Source organism: Cuculus canorus, chromosome 6 (assembly GCF_017976375.1).
Source record: "Cuculus canorus isolate bCucCan1 chromosome 6, bCucCan1.pri, whole genome shotgun sequence".
NCBI lineage: Eukaryota > Metazoa > Chordata > Aves > Cuculiformes > Cuculidae > Cuculus > Cuculus canorus.
The window spans coordinates 6523592-6540503 of NC_071406.1; positions in this window are offsets into that span (position 1 = coordinate 6523592).

Below are 16912 nucleotides of genomic sequence, written 5' to 3' on the forward strand. Positions count from 1 at the left end.
GAGTGTGAGACAAAGCCAATATGGCTGTGTGAAATATTTATAGGCATATGATATTTATCAGATTCTGCTGAATATTTCTGAATTAGTTATATGGTTTGGTGAAGGACTTGCAGAAGATTTGGAAAGTGCTGCTCCTCCTGGTCACGCTTTACTGAGAGTTGTTAAGCTGACATCTGGCTGAGCATCATCTTGCTTCAGGGTATCCTCCATGCCATATAGGCGGTGTTAGGCCACTTTGCCAAATGCGTGGCTTGAACTGGTTTCTTCATGCGTTGCTCTGCAGAACACCAATGGTTTTCCCCCATGAACTTGAAAGGAACAGCAGCAAACAATTAGCAGTTCTTTAATACTAGAAAATATCCATCTGCTCTTGGCACAACTGTTTGTCAACATATAAATAGCTACACAACCAGCAAATGGAGCAATTTTCTGCATCTGGCTCATGTTTCTTTTCCTCCCTATGCAAGAGGCATTTGCTCTTTGGAGTTAATTTATTCACGAAAATGTCTGTGTTTGCCACATTATTTTAAAAGGAATAATTTCAGCAAGTAAATGGAAACATGGAGATTCCTTGAAAAAAAAAAATTGTTTTTGTTTTGGCACTGGAGTACATTTTCATACTCAAAGAGAGGTAGAGAACTTATCTGCTGGGCTGTGTTTAATTTTGCATTGTGTAATTAGTTACCTGCTGGAGTTTCTCACAGCTTTTCCATTTGTTCATGTAAGGGCTAATCCTAACTAAGAAAAGAGTCATTCTGTGACCAGTGGAAGTTATGAAGCTTTGTTTCCTGCAGTTGCCTCCCATGTGGTTTCTCTAGTGTCTAATAGCTTGGTTGAGTTCGCGCTGTAGGTTCTCCCACAGTAAGATACCCAGATTAGTTCCATTTCATTTGACTTTCAATTTTCACAGAACAAGTAGAAATTTACTTTAGACTTAATATGGAAATACAAATTTCGTTTATTTGAAAAAATACAAACATTGTTGTTTTAGAGCAGCCTCAAAATTGCATTTTACTTTTTCCTAATTAGCTGATGATCATAAATGCTATCAGCTATGTAATGGACACAGCGGTGGTGCTTAACTGTCTCTAGTTGCCCTCGATCCCACCATCAGGCTTTCTGAACCACTGCAGTATTTGCGAGCATTTTGAAGAGGCAAGTAACCATAGTTTCCTCAGATATAAGCAGATGTTAAGTGGCAAAACTATTATTTTTTCTAGGACAGCCTTTGCTGTTCGGAAAATACAAGATGATATACTTCCAGCAATTGCCATAGAGGATACTTAGAGTTCCAAGTCTTGAGATTTGGAAGCAGTCACACCTGTGATACATAAGGCAGGCAGCAAGCCTAGATCCTCAGTGGAAAAAACTTCTGGCTGGTCCAAGTTTTGTCAGTGAAGGCATGGGCTGACTGATAAATTTCTATATGAGGTTCAACAAGACCAAATGACGGGTCCTGCACTTGGGGCACAACAACCCTGTGCAGTACTACAGACTGGGGGAAGTCTGGCTAGAAAGCTGCCTGGAGGAGAAGGACTTGGGGGTGTTGGTTGACAGCCGACTGAACATGAGCCAGCAGTGTGCCCAGGTGGCCAAGAAGGCCAATGGCATCTTGGCTTGTATCAGAAACGGCATAATCAGCAGGTCCAGGGAGGTTATTGTCCCTCTGTACTCGGCACTGGTGAGACCGCATCTTGAGTACTGTGTTCAGTTCTGGGCCCCTCACCACAAGAAGGATGTTGAGGCTCTGGAGCGTGTCCAGAGAAGAGCAACGAAGCTGGTGAGGGGGCTGGAGAACAAGTCTTATGAGGAGAGGCTGGGAGAGCTGTGGTTGTTTAGCCTGGAGAAGAGAAGGCTGAGGGGAGGCCTTATTACTCTCTACAACTACCTGAAAGGAGGTTATAGACAAGAGGGAGCTGGGCTCTTCTCCCAAGTGACAGGGGACAGGACAAGGGGAAATGGCCTCAAGCTCCGCCAGGGGAGGGTCAGGCTGGACATAAGAAAAAAGTTTTTCACAGAAAGGGTCATTGGAAGCTGGCAGAGGCTGCCCAGGGAGGGGGTGGAGTCACCATCCCTGGAGATATTTAAAAGATGGGTGGATGAGATACTCAGGGACATGGTTTAGTTGTTGTTAGGAATGGTTTGACTTGATGATGCTGGAGTTCTTTTCAAACCTGGTGGTTCTGTGATCTGGTATCCCCCTTCTGTAATTCTGTATTGTTGCATGAACACGCAAGTGACAACCACTCTGAGTGTCTGCTGGATGCTGAATTAGTGAACCCTGAGGCTTATAATGTAATGAGTATACAACATAGTAAATTACTGGTAAGTCTGGTTCAGTAAATTCTGTGTTTGCTACATTTTTGGACTCTTGGAAAGTTTAATCTGTGGGGTTTGATCCTCTGCAGTAGAGTTGTGAGACTGGTTTCTGTGAGACTGTTAGCTTTGTTTAAATCCAGAGAAACTTCACAGCTTCCGGTTTTCTTGTGATCAGGATGCATTTGGAGACACAGGCAGAGCATCTAGCTTTGTTTTGACTTGTCTTTTAATACACTTGCTAAACATATCAGTACTAGTGATATACTGATGGCAAACTTTTACAGAAATAAAAGTGACAAGGCTCCAAGGGCTTCTCAGACTCCAGCCGAGGTGGAACTGGAGTTATCTCTTGAACAGTCAAGTGTTATTGCAGAAATGTTGACAGATCCCAGCTGGCCAAGCTCTAATTTCATATCAGTTTCATTCTCTTTCAAAACCCACTGACTTCTGGGGTTCCACTGTTTTAAATTGGCATTGCTTAGAGATTCTGGACCTGAGAAATAAATGTTCACATAAAGCAGTTCGAGAACTGAACATTTTTCAAGTTTCTTTCTCATATGATGGCGGCAGAAACGTTTAGGGTTCAGAGGAAAATGCTAATATTGGTCTGACGGGACATGGGCATTGTCTCTCTCAAATGGACGTCCTTGTCATTACTAGATCTTTGCAGATGTTTAGGTTTGTTATCAAACTCCTTCCTAATATTGGAAAGTAAATGGAATCTCCATAGACGGAATGTGCTCTTCTGTAAATTGCAGTCAAGGTAGATTCCTGTTATTTGCAGGTACTCTGTGCTGCGGGTAAGTTGAATAAATTAACTCTTTACCAAAGAATTAAAGTTTACCAAGGACTAAAAACTATGACATACTATTTGCAATGCTCTGTCGGCATGCAAAGGCTTGTTGTGTTGCAATTCTACCTTCCAGGACTACTTATTACTCTTTAAATTTGTTTTTACAGGAACTCGGTGTGCTTTTTTCCAAATTAAAGGTGCCACCATACAGGTATGGTGGCGGTAGGTGGGATTTAGGCTCTCCGCAGAGCTGTCCTTGCCATTCAGATGTCCTGCTGTTGCTGTGTTTCTGGGCCTCTGACGGAGAGGCCGCCTGCTTCTTGAGCTGTTGTTGAATTTGGGTGTATATCCACAAGTACCAAGACTGAGATTTCCAAGTGAACTTCATTATATGTTGAGTCCAAGAGCCTCCAGAGTTAAAACCTCCAGTATGCAGGACTACTATGCTTTCAGTCTCGAGGTTGGTAGTAGCCTCTCTTACCAGTAAAAATTTGTTTGAATTTGGGACGTCTAAAACTAGAGAAGCAATTTGTCTCTTTATTAAAGAGAGAGCAATAAATATTTTGGATCCTGTCTGCATAACAGAGTTTGAATGTTAATTTTCTTCTAATCACAAAATTGCCACATTCCACACAGGTTAATCCTTAGATTTACAGCAACCTGCTGTAGAGGATAGTCAATGCTTTTCACATCATTGAGATAACTGTAGGTTGGGAGATTTTTAGCTTCTTAAGAAGTATATTGAAGAAATACTTGTCTGTTTGTATTAACCTGCCAGGCTAGATATTAACTGAGAAGACTTTTACCAGGAAATCTTGATTCTTGATCTAATAAGGTTTATGATAATCGATGGCATTAATGCCAATGTCTAACTTGTATGTATTTACGTAACTGTCATATAGTAGTAAATCACCAACCATTGTTTCCTTCCTATTAGTAACTGCTGCTGTAAGTCTTGAGCAAAATAAGCTGAAGCGAAATCACTTTATTTCCACCTCCCAGGAGAGCAGGTGATGGTATTCGTGTTGCTGAGTGTGTGCTCCTTCTCTCTGCAGTGCCATTTCATGGCGTTTGGAGAACCAGGAGATGATTCAGCGGCCCAGAGTTTGCATCCAGTGACCATTTCTCTGAGTCTGATTCAAAAGGAAAAATTTCTCTCATAAGATGAGGAGGAAAGATTGGTTGTTTGAGTAAATATGCTGTTAGAGTGTAAAACCAGGATGATTTTCTAGATTCCTTGAAAAAGCAAGGTGATATTCCATATATTTCCTTGAAAGAAGTGTAGCTCTTCCCCTTTCCTTGACAAAAGGTCAAGCACAGCCTCACAAGACATGTGAGAATGTCTGAATTAAAAAACATTTATTTGGTATATCTACATGTAATTAAAAAAAAAAAAAGACTTGGACAGGAATTTCAAACTATATACTTAGAGAGTTTCTTTTCATCCTTGCAGCCCTTCCCATTAATTTGTGGATGCCTCTGTGGATCAACGAGGAGACAGACACTATTGAAGTGATACCAAGCTTCATCGTGATATCTTCAGATTCAAAACTGCATCCTGAAGCTCCAGATTTAAGTAAGATTGTTAGATCCTGGTCCACAGAGCACAGGGCTGATAGGTTGCCATTAGCATAGTAAAGGAAGAAATAAAAAAGAATAATAAAAACCAATAGAAAAAGAAGCAGTTAGTGAGTGATAACAACATTTTATATTAGTCACTAAGTGTTTAGTGCCTTGATATATTGCACTCAGGCTTTGCTTCTAGAAGTTTAATATTACATGTAAATAGTACGGCAAACCATGATAAGACCAATGGGTATTTGGAGTTGTCATAAGATTTTCCAGGCACCTTCATTAGCTTCTTTTCAGGGTGTTGTGAGCAGCATGAGTTAAACAGATATGTGTTTTGAACCATTGCCACTTTTAAATTTCCCATATGACAACTCCCTTTTAATTTCTCAATCAGACCAGCAGAGCCCAGTACAGAGCTATTGTACAGAATTCCGGCTGTACAGACCAGAGTGGAAGCAGAATGCTACTTCACAGTCAACATAATTGACAATTCCATACGAAATTCATAGTATTTTTAAAGGTGGAGAATGTGTGTTTTTAAGAGATTTTAGAATCATAGGATCATAGAGTGGTTTCAGTTGGAAGGGACGCTTACAGGTCACTTAGTCCAAGCCCCCTGCAGTGAGCAGGGACATCTTCAATTCATCGGGATGCTCAGAGTCCCGTCCAACATGACCTTGAATGTTTCCAGGGATCAGGCTTCTACCACCTGTCTGGGCAACCTGTGCCATGCTTTCACCACTCTCATTGTAAAAAAATGCCTTCCTTATATCTAGTCTGAATCTACCTTCTTTTAGTTTAAAAATATTACCCCTTGTCCTATCACAACAGGCCCTGCTCAAAAGTTTGTCCTCATCATTCTTCGTAGCCCCTCTTTGAGTACTAAAACGATGTTATAAAGTCTCCCTGGAGCCTTCTTTTCTCCAGACTGAACAACCCCAACTCTCTCAGTTATTCTTCATGAGAGAGGTGTTCTCTGATTGTGGACTTTCCTCAGGAAAATGTAGGATTTCCAGAAAAAGATGATAAAATTTTGTGCACTTTAAAACAAAATCCTCTCGTGCTCTGCTGAGAAAACAGACCTAGTTTGGTATATGCACTCTTCCAGAATAAATACCCCCACTCCCACTGAGTTTACTTATATACTAGGAATAAATTTTGGCTCATTGAAAGTTTCAGGAGTTACGAAATGCTCTAAACCAGTCAGATTCAAACCAGTTGCAGCCCTGACAGTTGGTGATCAAAGCAAGATGCTCTCAGCATATCCAAGGGGTTGGGAAGCCAATGCTCTGAGATCCTGTCCTCTCTCCTGTCCCAGTGCAACCTCCGTCTTCTGGGAACTGGTGTGATGACATTGTGGCACTCATTCCAGGATCTTGCAGTTCCAGTGTCTGGACACAGTTACAGTGTGGATCCTTTTTTACTAAAATTCTGCACTAGAATTTAAACTTAGGGTAATTCAGCCTTTGTTAACCTAAATATGCCATCTCATGTTTCATTCAGGCTTACTTCAGCATGGTTGTTTCTCACTGATTGCAGCTGAAATGAAGACAAATCAGGCTTATTATGCTTAGGGCTTGTGAATATTTTTATTTTTGGTTTTTCAGTGGGCCTGATTCTAAAGTGGTAGCCTTTCTACCAGGGCAGATTGGGAGCAATCACCTTGCTCCTCTTCTTCCATTCACCCTGCAGTAAACTAGAGTCTTATTCATCGAGTGAAAGGTGCCCGAGCCTTGAACAATCAGTATAACACGGTGGAGTATTTAGCAGAGCAGGGACTGAAACACAAGTCCATCATTCTTGTAAGCGCCCCAACAGGAGCCTGCAGAAAGGGGCTGCTGTCACTTCTTACTTTCTTCTCTCTTTCTCCTGTTTATATAAAACCTGACGCAGGAGGAGAGTTTCACTGCACCCAGGAGAGAAATTTGGTATCAAGTCACCATAATGGGAGATCTGGGGTTTAATCCCACCGGAGAGATCAGGCGTTGAATCAGACACCTGTGAGATGAGCGAGTTAAGCTGCAGAAAAAGCTTTTCTTTACAAAGGTGGCAAGCTGGGACTCTTCAGCTTGGGAAAAGTATAATGTGGGGATATGACAAAAATGTATAAAATGATGAATGACAGGGAGAGGATGAGGAGGGACTTTCCAGTTCCTCGTTCAAAACAGGAGCAGGTTTAAAACAAACAAAAGGAGGCTGTTGATGCTGAAGGTTTAAGTGGGTTGGAAGATGCAGTCATGTCCATGGGGAGGGTATGGATGCTCCCACCAGCGTAACAAGCTCCACCAGAAGAACTGCTCTGTTTCTGCTCTTTCCCAGGCCTGCTGCCAGAGACAGGGCAGTGAGCTCTAACAGCCCTTTACCAGAGCACTATGGCTTTATTTACACCGATAAAAGTTGGGGAGGGTTTAGTCCCCTCCCCACCCACCTGTGAAGCCTGAGCTTGAGCTAAATCCTCCTGTAAGATTGTGACCCTGTGAGGCAATGTTGAGCCAGAAAATCCTTGGAATACACAAAGGAGAGAGCTGGCACATGCTCAAGGAATGTGAAGTCTCATGTGCTTACTCGCTGTTCACAAGCAGAACTTCATGTATTTCCTTGTCCCATATCACCCAGGGAAGTGATTACAGGTCCGGGATAGGCAACAAATTTAGACTTGACTACCTACATCCTTTCATCGATCCACCACTAGAAAACACTTCAAGGTCATCCAAAGATACCATAGTAAAAGATCATGGCTGAAATATATCTTACCCACTGGGACTGTCCTATTCTTATGATTGTCAAAGAATCATAGAAGGGTTTAAGTTGGAAGGGACCTTAAAGACCATATAATTCCAAGCCCCTGCCATGGGCAGGGACACCTCCCACTAGATCAGGTTGCTCAAGGCTCATCCAACCTGGCCTTGAACACCTCCAGGGATTATTGGCATAAAAGTTTCAATTTTTACAAAGATTCAGCAGCATTTAGGGAAAATATGTTTATCTTTAATAATGTTTGCTTTTTATTTATGAAATTCCTAGCATAAAGAAAGTCTGGTTACTGTAAAACTGAAAAAGAGAAGGCTTTAAAAACATTTTTGTCAGATCATGGTAAGAACAACCTTGATGTGGTTTGCCAAGCTTTGAATTATAATGTATGTCATCAGTAATGTAAGTTGTTATAATTTACTTCTGACATTAAGATCTTGCTTTTGGGCATATAGTTGCAAATGTATCCTATTCACTTTCTTACTTTCTAAATGCCCTTCATGTTTCAGTAAGACAATCCAATCAAAACTAAAGACCAAATGCACTGTAAAACAAATCAAGCATACAAACAATTCTTAAGCGTTCCTCTTATACGTTAGCTTGCTTGCCCAAGGCTTCTAAACTTCTTAAGCTATGTAACAGTGAAGCATGCAAAAGTTTTCAAAGGAAACATTTATATCATATATTTTATATGTTGCTCAGGTTGGCATTTATAAAAAGAGAATCACACAGATAAGAATTTATCATAAATCTAACCAGGCTGGTGTAAGACTCACCACTACTGAACATCCTCATGCAGGATGGGTTTTCTTTCTAATTTTCTTTAGTTAAAATTTAAAATAATAAGTTTCATGCTGACAGCACTTTTGAGGTGAGTAACTGTGCTACGAGATGTGCAGCTCCTGATGAAACTGAAGTCCTTCACGAGGAGAGATGCTTTAATTTAACAATAGCCGTAAAGCCAATTTTTAAAGCTATAAAAGTCACTGCTGCTCTGTCTTCAGCCTTAGGCTGAATCCCATATTCTGCATGTGTTTTCCATCAAAACCATTTCATGTGCTGCTCATAAGGGCAGAATATGTGTGGTTTTACCTTTCCCCACGCTTTAGTACAAGTATTCGATTTTTTTTCACCAAGGGTCCATGAAAACCACTTCGAGGGCTAGGATAGGAGTGGGGTCTCTATTGGAACTTGATATTAACCTGTGCTCCAGAGGCACTGGGACCACAGCCCCTTTGCATCATTGCGACAACATGAACACACGGTCCCTGTTTTGGCAATGGTTGCATGAGTTTGCAGAGTATAGAGATTGCTCCATCCATTTCGTTTGGCAACTGGAACAATCAGTGAGGATATTTGCAATCACAGCATTCATGAATGCCAACTGAAGCACAGGGAGGAACAGCGGCTTAGAGATTTCCAGGACAGGTCTGCATTCAGAGAGACCGTGGACATGTGCTTGCAAAACCCCCTCTAAATTTTTGGGAGAAATCACTCCACTAAAAAGCCACCACCAAAAGGAAAGGGTCATGTACTGACAGGCAAGTTACCAGGGGATGGGACCGAGATAAGTACAGGAATCCTAACCGACTTCCCTGGTTTGGGGTTTAAGCTGATAAAGAAGAGGATTAGATTTTCCCTGTGCGATAACCATCTCCCTGCCCTTCTCAGCTGCAAATAATTAAATGAGTTTCAGTAAGTGTGACATAAGATCAGATCCCAAGAGCTCCTGCCAAAGAGCACTTATAAGGCATGAATTAAATAAAGGTTGAAGTACTTTTAACCAATCAGCCAGTTTCTCACAGAGAGCCAGGAGCTTCTTCATTTAGGAACCTGACATTTTGTTCGAGTTCTGCTGAGCAGAACAGATCATACCAGTTAACGCGGTAATGAAGAAGTGATGGTGGTATTTGCACTTGACTCAAACGTCAGCATAAATTCTGTTCCTTATCCAGATCAGTCCGACTTCCCTGAAATAAAGCATATTTCAGCCTCATTAACCAATTTAAGATCGAAAATGAAATGAGATAAATTTAACTTAAATCCATCATAACCAGTAAGAATTCTGTAAGAATTAGTTTCTCTGGGTCCATGAGGATACTCCCAACAGCCTTTACTGCAAGGTAATCTATCCTGAGCTTTTTAATAGCCCCAGCTACTCAGAAAGTTTTAATTGTAAATACTCAGATCAGATACACGGGCTTCTGCTTTCTTAATGTTACAGCCACCCAGGAAAACTTACAGTATTCCTACGCTAGCGTTTCAAGCAATAAATTAATTTTAATGTATTAAAATGGTACAATTATCATTTAGCCATCAACACAGAATTAGAACAAAATCCGAATTTACAAATAATTATTGCACTTTAGCATAGCCTTTATTTCATACTCCAGATTTCAGTTCTGTTCTTACTGCTTGATTAAAACTGTGTTTAAGTATTTTCATTTTTCAACAAGATGGCCACCCAAAGTGGACATCTGAGAAATAAAAACTATAATTAAAACCTTGAAAGGGGTTTGTTTGCTGAGTTACTTGTTGTGAGAGCTGCATCGTGGTTCTCAAGGCTCAGCCTGTCGGGGTTAGCCAAATAGGTGTAGTTTCTTCATAAATTAATTCCTTTTCTCTCAGTACTAGTATAGCCAAACATAATACTCAAAATAACCTGTTTCTAAGGGGTCACCTCTATGTGACACCCCTGTATTGCTGTCATCAAAATTAATAGGAAAACTTGCCTTAAGCTTAATTGGTATTTTAATGCCTACATTTTTAAATTACTTGAACATTTTCTTAATTAAACTGGAACGTTAAAAATGAAACTGCTCTTTATTTTTTGCTGTTTTCTTAATACTAAAATATTTCAGAGATAATTGCAATCCATATGGAAGAGTGTTTTGGTTTTTTTTTTTTTAAAAAGGATCCTTTACTCGATACAATATGTTAATTATAAGAAAGAAACAACTAGGGGAAATAATGTAATGAGCAGTCCAAAGGCCAGCAATGATCTCACCTGAATGATTGAGCATAGCAATTGCTTCCCAGCTGTATAGATCGTAATCTCATTGTGGATTTGTATTGCTTTTGCTGACTATATCTTTCATATCTACATGGACAGATTCTGTGCTGTTGCAGTTGTTAAGACATTTTGGAAAACTTGCATCTTCCATCACCATTGTCACAAGTTATAGGTCCAGAGACCTTAAGCTGATGGTTCAGACTCATCTTGCCAGAGCAACAGAGAAAAAAAATACATCTGCTTTTCTTACTGCTCATTTTAAAGAGAATGAAGTGAATGATGAGATTTTTCTACATCAATAAAGTCATTCTTTCCCTCAGCTTGCAATGTTTGTGAAGCTATATTTAATGGATAACTTCTGACATCTTTCTAATTTATGGATCATTTATTGTGTAGATGTAATTTAGCATCTACCTTCTTTTTGCATCCTCACTCACCATCCTGAAATTAACCATACCCCGCAAACAAGCCGTGTACTTGTGTTCACCAACAGTCAGGGATGGAAATGTGTTATGGAGCTCAAATTAATGTAGCAATTCATTCAACATTTTCAAGCTGTGTGCCTATATTTGTTAGAGACAAAATGCTAGCCAATTGCAGTAAAAAGCCTCTTACACTGTGGTGTAAGCAACTTAAATCACCTCAGCTTCCAGCTCACACAAACCAAACCCGCACTGAGTTGTGGTCACTGCAAATTAGGTAATTTTCTACCGATTGTTTTAATTTGGTCTCATTCTCTTTCAGATTCACCAGTGCCATTCAGAGCGACTCCACCCAGGCCTGTGCTTCTCCAGTTCTATGTCAGTATAAGCAAGATTAGAATCTTGCTTAGATCTAATCTAGATTAGATTTCTCTTCTAAGCGTTGAACCAGTTTTGGCATCATAGAGCTCTTCATATGAAGAGCCAGTGGCTTGCAGTGTATTCCCAGTCTGCAGGAGGTTTGCACATCTTTTCTTCTGAATCCATTTAACTTTGGTATTTGCTTGAAGAAGAATACACTTCTACTGCCAATTAGATGACTGGATTCTTTTTCTTCCACCAGGAATTTCTTACTCTTCTATTTTCATTTCTAAAGGCTGAGCTTCTAAAGTATAACAGTGCATAAGTCATTAAGTGGGCTGCTTGTGAGACTGAGCTCTGAAATTATAAATACCCTCTGAGTTTGTAAGTTCCTTCAGAGAAATTTGCACTCTTCCATTTTTAAAATGGAGACAAAATGGTATTTCCATCATCTGCCAAGCCCAGAGCTATTGCTATCTTTTCTCTTCTAAATCTACTTTTTGCTAAACCAGCCTCCCCCATAAGCCTCTTCCCTGGAGAAAAAGCAAAAAAAAAAGTTTGTACTGAAGGAAAGATGAAACAAAGGTGGTTGTTTGCCAATTGCCTGTGTCTTGTCTTCCGAGCAGAGCTGCTTTTTTCCTTCAAGAGAATCCAGAGCAGATAATTACATGCTCTGCAGCCCACATCACCCACAGTAACCACGCCGGTCACTGCGGGAGAAATTCTCTGCTCTGGCTTGTCCCGCCCTGCACACGCTGGAGCAGCACTGCTGGCCTGACCCTGGGCAGGGACACAAGCCAGAGCCAGTTGCTCCTCTTATATTGATGGAAATGGGAGAAATTCTGCTGCCTTCGTTGTTTTGGAAGAGGCAGCAATGTTTGACTTCCTGGTTGTTGCTGCTGTTTATTGCACTATCCTTTACCCGGCAAAATAACTTCGACAACTGGAGCACACAGAAAGGACTTCTCTTTTCCTCCAGATTAATTATGCAGTGGAGTCCACAGTCTTTGATGTTGTTGCTGTGAACACTGATAAAACTTGAGGGGCTGTAGAGCATGAAAGTTGCTGCAACCAGTTTTTCTTGTTGTTCGCGTGTCAATACCCTATCGAGTCAGCAATTATCTTAAACCTTTAATGCAAGTCAATGCAAAATAAAGGACAAATTCCTTTGTAATAATCTTTTACAAGACCCTTCTGCAAGATCCTGCTCCATATACAAATTTACATGTGCTTGGCGGGTTTTATAGCATTCCTGGAACTGCAGCTCAGAATGGTTTTACTGTTATTTCAGGTGGTGCTGAGATACCCTGCTAAGGTTCAGATGTAGGGAGGAAGGGAATGTCCACCCTGAGACAAGGGTGGACATTCTGACCAAGGAGTGCCTGGCATTGCTGGCAGAATTTACCTTCCTTCTTGGTATCGCCTCTTTTTGCATTTGTAATAATGTGGCTTTTTAAACACTGGAAAAAAAAGATTCTGCATTTAAAAATGCCACAGGAGTGAAGTCTAAGGAAGCAACCACAGACACCCAGCTGTTGAAAGCAGAATCAGGATGAAACTGGGGGTGGGGGACAGAATTAGCATTCTCCTCACACGCTTGCCGCCTGCGCTAATCACAATGCAGGCATTATCAGTGAACGTTGAATCTTTGTATTATTTCCAAGTTTCCCCTATTGTCAGTCATTGTGACAAAGTGCAGGACAATCTGACACAATGATGAATCGCTCCAGACATTGAGTTTTCACATGGCTGTCAGATGATCTCAGTAGGCTGCGTCACCTGAAAATGCCACAAGAGGAAAACCGTGTTGTACTTCAGAACAAAAATGGAGTTTGGTATAAACTTCATCGATTCAGGACATAAACATGGGAATCTGGAAGGCTGGCTCACATTTCTGTCACCCAGAGACTCTCTGCATTTTCATCCAGTGTGAATGAAATCAGAATCAGACTTCAGGATTTATTAAAATGTCCCACATGCAAACCGGGAAGATATGTTGTTTAGGTTTTTAAATTAAATTCCAGCATGGAAGGATTTGTACTGTGCATGTTTTTTAAAATGCTCTGTTCAAGATGTAATGCAAAATACAGAGTATTTCATCCAAACGGTTTCAGTTCCATTTATAAAAATGAGTTTCTTGCAGTTTCTTTTTCCCGCATGGCAAAGTTATCTAGCGGGCTTTTTATTTTCTCAATGGGTCAGGTAAGATGTAGCTGTACTGATAACTGATTGATATATAGTCAAATGCAAATATGCTTAAGTACATGCCTTGCCTTCTTGTATATTTGCTTGTTGGTGCTATTGTGAGTCCAGCCCAGCAGAACATTGCTCTCTCCCGCATTATTATTCACAAAGGCAGCTTTCTGAGTTATTTCTGTTCCTGCACAATATTCATGATAGCAATTTGATACCTTAGCAGTTTCAAGGTTATCAAGTGATTGAAAATCCTACTGCTTACTTCAAGGTGTAACATATAAACTCTACTGCCATCCATTCTAGTAATATAATAGTTTTTCTTAATGCCTTTCATGAACTCCTGATTTAAAGTGTAAGCTAACTTCAGAAAGGGCTTATCAGCCCCAGACTTTGTCAGTGCTGCTCGACTGTTGAATACAGTCCCCTGAGTTTGTTTCACTGCATGTAGCACTTAAGTAGGCAATATTTAATCTCTTTCAGAGATATTGATACATCAGCTCCCGAATGAGGACGTTAAACTGCAGTCATAATGAGAAACAAAGAAGTGGTTATTCATCTAACGTGTCGAAGGGCTGGCGTTCCTTTGATATGGATCTCACAAGCAAGAATTGCAGATTGTAGATCATGGGGATTAACTTTACACCAAAGAGCAGCTACAAAGCCATATGATACAGTAGCATTGGTTAATAATGAACAAATAATGCCACTGAATGCTTAATGAGGACATTGAAGAAAAGCCCATCATTTCTCAACCTGTTTTGGAGGCTCCCAGCCACCCACTGAATTTTGGCTGTAGATGTAGTTTGGGTGGTTTCTGATTGGTGGACGGCATTGCTTGATGGAGTTTACATGGTGGCATCTGCTTAAGTAACAGATGTCTGTGCCACTAAGGTGCTATGTTCTCACTTTTTATATAGAGAGAAATTGCTTCTCAAAGAGTTTTTATTGTCTTTATGCAAATTAAAATACAAAATTCCTCTCCTTAAAGGATCCTCATTATAACAAGAACCTTAAATAATCATAAATACATATGCAGCCTCATAAAATCTTTTGCTCTTTGGATATCAAGAAAGTTCCTTCTGCGCTGCCAATTGTGCATGAAATTAGTTCTTATTTCAACTACCAGTATGAAGATACTAGCTTTTATTCAGTGAAGCCCCACTGGATTTCTAAACAAATAGTGCAGAATAGTTGTTTGTGCCAAAGTATTTCAAGGAGAAAATTTTGCATTCTGTTTCTTATGCAGTGCTGAAGAGTAAGATAGAGCTCTGTACTTATTCCCTAGAAGCCTGGTGACAGAAATATATATGTTTTTTATCTTTCCTTTGCCAATTTTCTTTAGCAGGGAAATGCGTGACATCTTTATGGATTCTTGTTTTTTAACCAAGGATTGAAATCTGTGAAAGAATCATGCCTAGAAAAATACCCACAGATACCGGCGTACTTTGGGCCGAGTGTTAAGGTACTCAAGTGCTTATGTTCCTGGTTCATTTCGCATCACTACTTTGCATCAGGTCTGACTTAATGCCTCGCACAGCACTGGATTCCCCATTTGTTTTGTTTATTTCCAGTGACACAGAGAGATGAATGACCTTTATCCTTTAGTCTATGTAGGCATGGACCAAGCACGGTGGCAGATGCTCCACAGCATGGCATCTTCAGGCAGGATGAAAAGAAGGGATGCTAGGGGAGCTCGTGTGCCCAACCCAATTTGCACGAGAGTAAAACCAGACTCTGAAGCAGATAAAACTGCCCTGTAACAGAATGTTTTGAGACTTTCTCCTTTGGGCTCTCCAGTTCAGGACAATACACTTCTGAGCTGGACGAAGTCAATCTTGATGAGGAAGGCAAGGCGAATGCACTAATACCAGCCTAGAGCACCAATGAGCTGCTTCCAGGCCCTCTGCAAAAAAATATACGGAGTTCAGTCAACTTTGAAATGACCCACCTGTCACCTCATCAAACAATTGCCCCACCAGGACCTCTGAGGTCAGCCACCCCAGAGATGATTTGGCTGCTCCCACTTTTCCCTATCCCCCACACAATGAGTCAAGCTGGACAGTTGGCTGCTGGCTGGAGGGCATGTGTGTCTACACACCTTCTCTTCCTTCATGTGACTCAACCACCACCAAACCTATGGTCGATTTGAGAAGAATGGCTGAAGTCTTGCAGAGAGGGGAGCCTGGATCATGTCTGACCTCGTTAAGTAGTTTGTGCTTGGGGTTTGTCCTTTTAGAATATTTTGTACTGAGGGAAAATAAGTTTAGAAAGAAAGTTAAAGGAACAGAAATGTGATTCTTGATTTTTTCCCAGCCTGTGGGATGTGATGCTGTAGGAGTCCGAACCCAAAATCTGTTCAGTGTTTCAGTGGGTAAACCTTATTTTAGATAGAGATTTCTGGTGTGACCTTTTCCTAACAATATTTTTTTCGCATCTCTACTCAGTAGACTGGGTAAGGAGGTGTTGGATATTGTGTTGTATTATTAACCTGGTGGCAACAACATTGAAAACATAGAAGGGTGCTTTATTCTACTGTTAGCGCACATCTGTTTCACAAACATTACCAAGATAATCACATTCTTCCTGCATCTGCTTTGCTTTAGCTCACACAGATAATTCAAGGGTAATGCACCTTGTCTAAACTAATTCTAAATACATGCCTCAAGCACAACAAAAAGTGCTTGGTGGGTATTTTGACCCAATGCACTACATCAAAGCTACCAAGTAAGCTGTAAATGCTTTGAATAAAATTGGATAAAAATTGGCATTTGTCCAGCCACGTTTTTGACTGGCAGTTGTTTGAGTTTTAAACTTTCCCTTTATGTGAATATATAGCAAATGACAGTGCAACCTGTAAGTTTTTCAGGGGCTCCAGTGAGAGCTGTGCTAAGAGATTAAATATGCAACGGACAGTGTGGTCTCAGGTCTAAGGCGAGTCCTGGAACTGAGACCCGACCTTTTCAAATAACCCACAGGTTGTTCAAAATTGTCTATATGAGACAACATCTTTGAGAAAGAGCACTTGATGTGGAGAAGCATGGAGCCCTCTGGGTCCAGCTCACTGGGACATCACCTGGTGGATCCAGACAATAACTCCTGAAAAACACAGTCAGGCAGCTGACTGTTGAAGGTGACGTTTATTGAAATAAAGCAAAATTGAAAAACATGATAAATACTGTACTTAATAAAGCAGAATCTTTGTTGTTCATTGAGAATCAACAAGAGGTCACACCTCTGGAGGAAGCCTTACATCCTCGCTGAAACTGCTTATTGCAAACTGCACATATCAAATCCTTGTTTGTCTGGTTAAGAAACAGTGACCATTAGCTTCTTCTAGGCTCTCTGATCAAATAATAATCTAAAGAGTAAGAAGCTTGAAATGACTCCATTAGAGCCAGGAAGGAAGAGAATTTATGATGGTATCATTAGCATTTCCTTTTCAAAATTCATGGAAATGTATTAAAGGAGCATATGTTAAGAATCCTC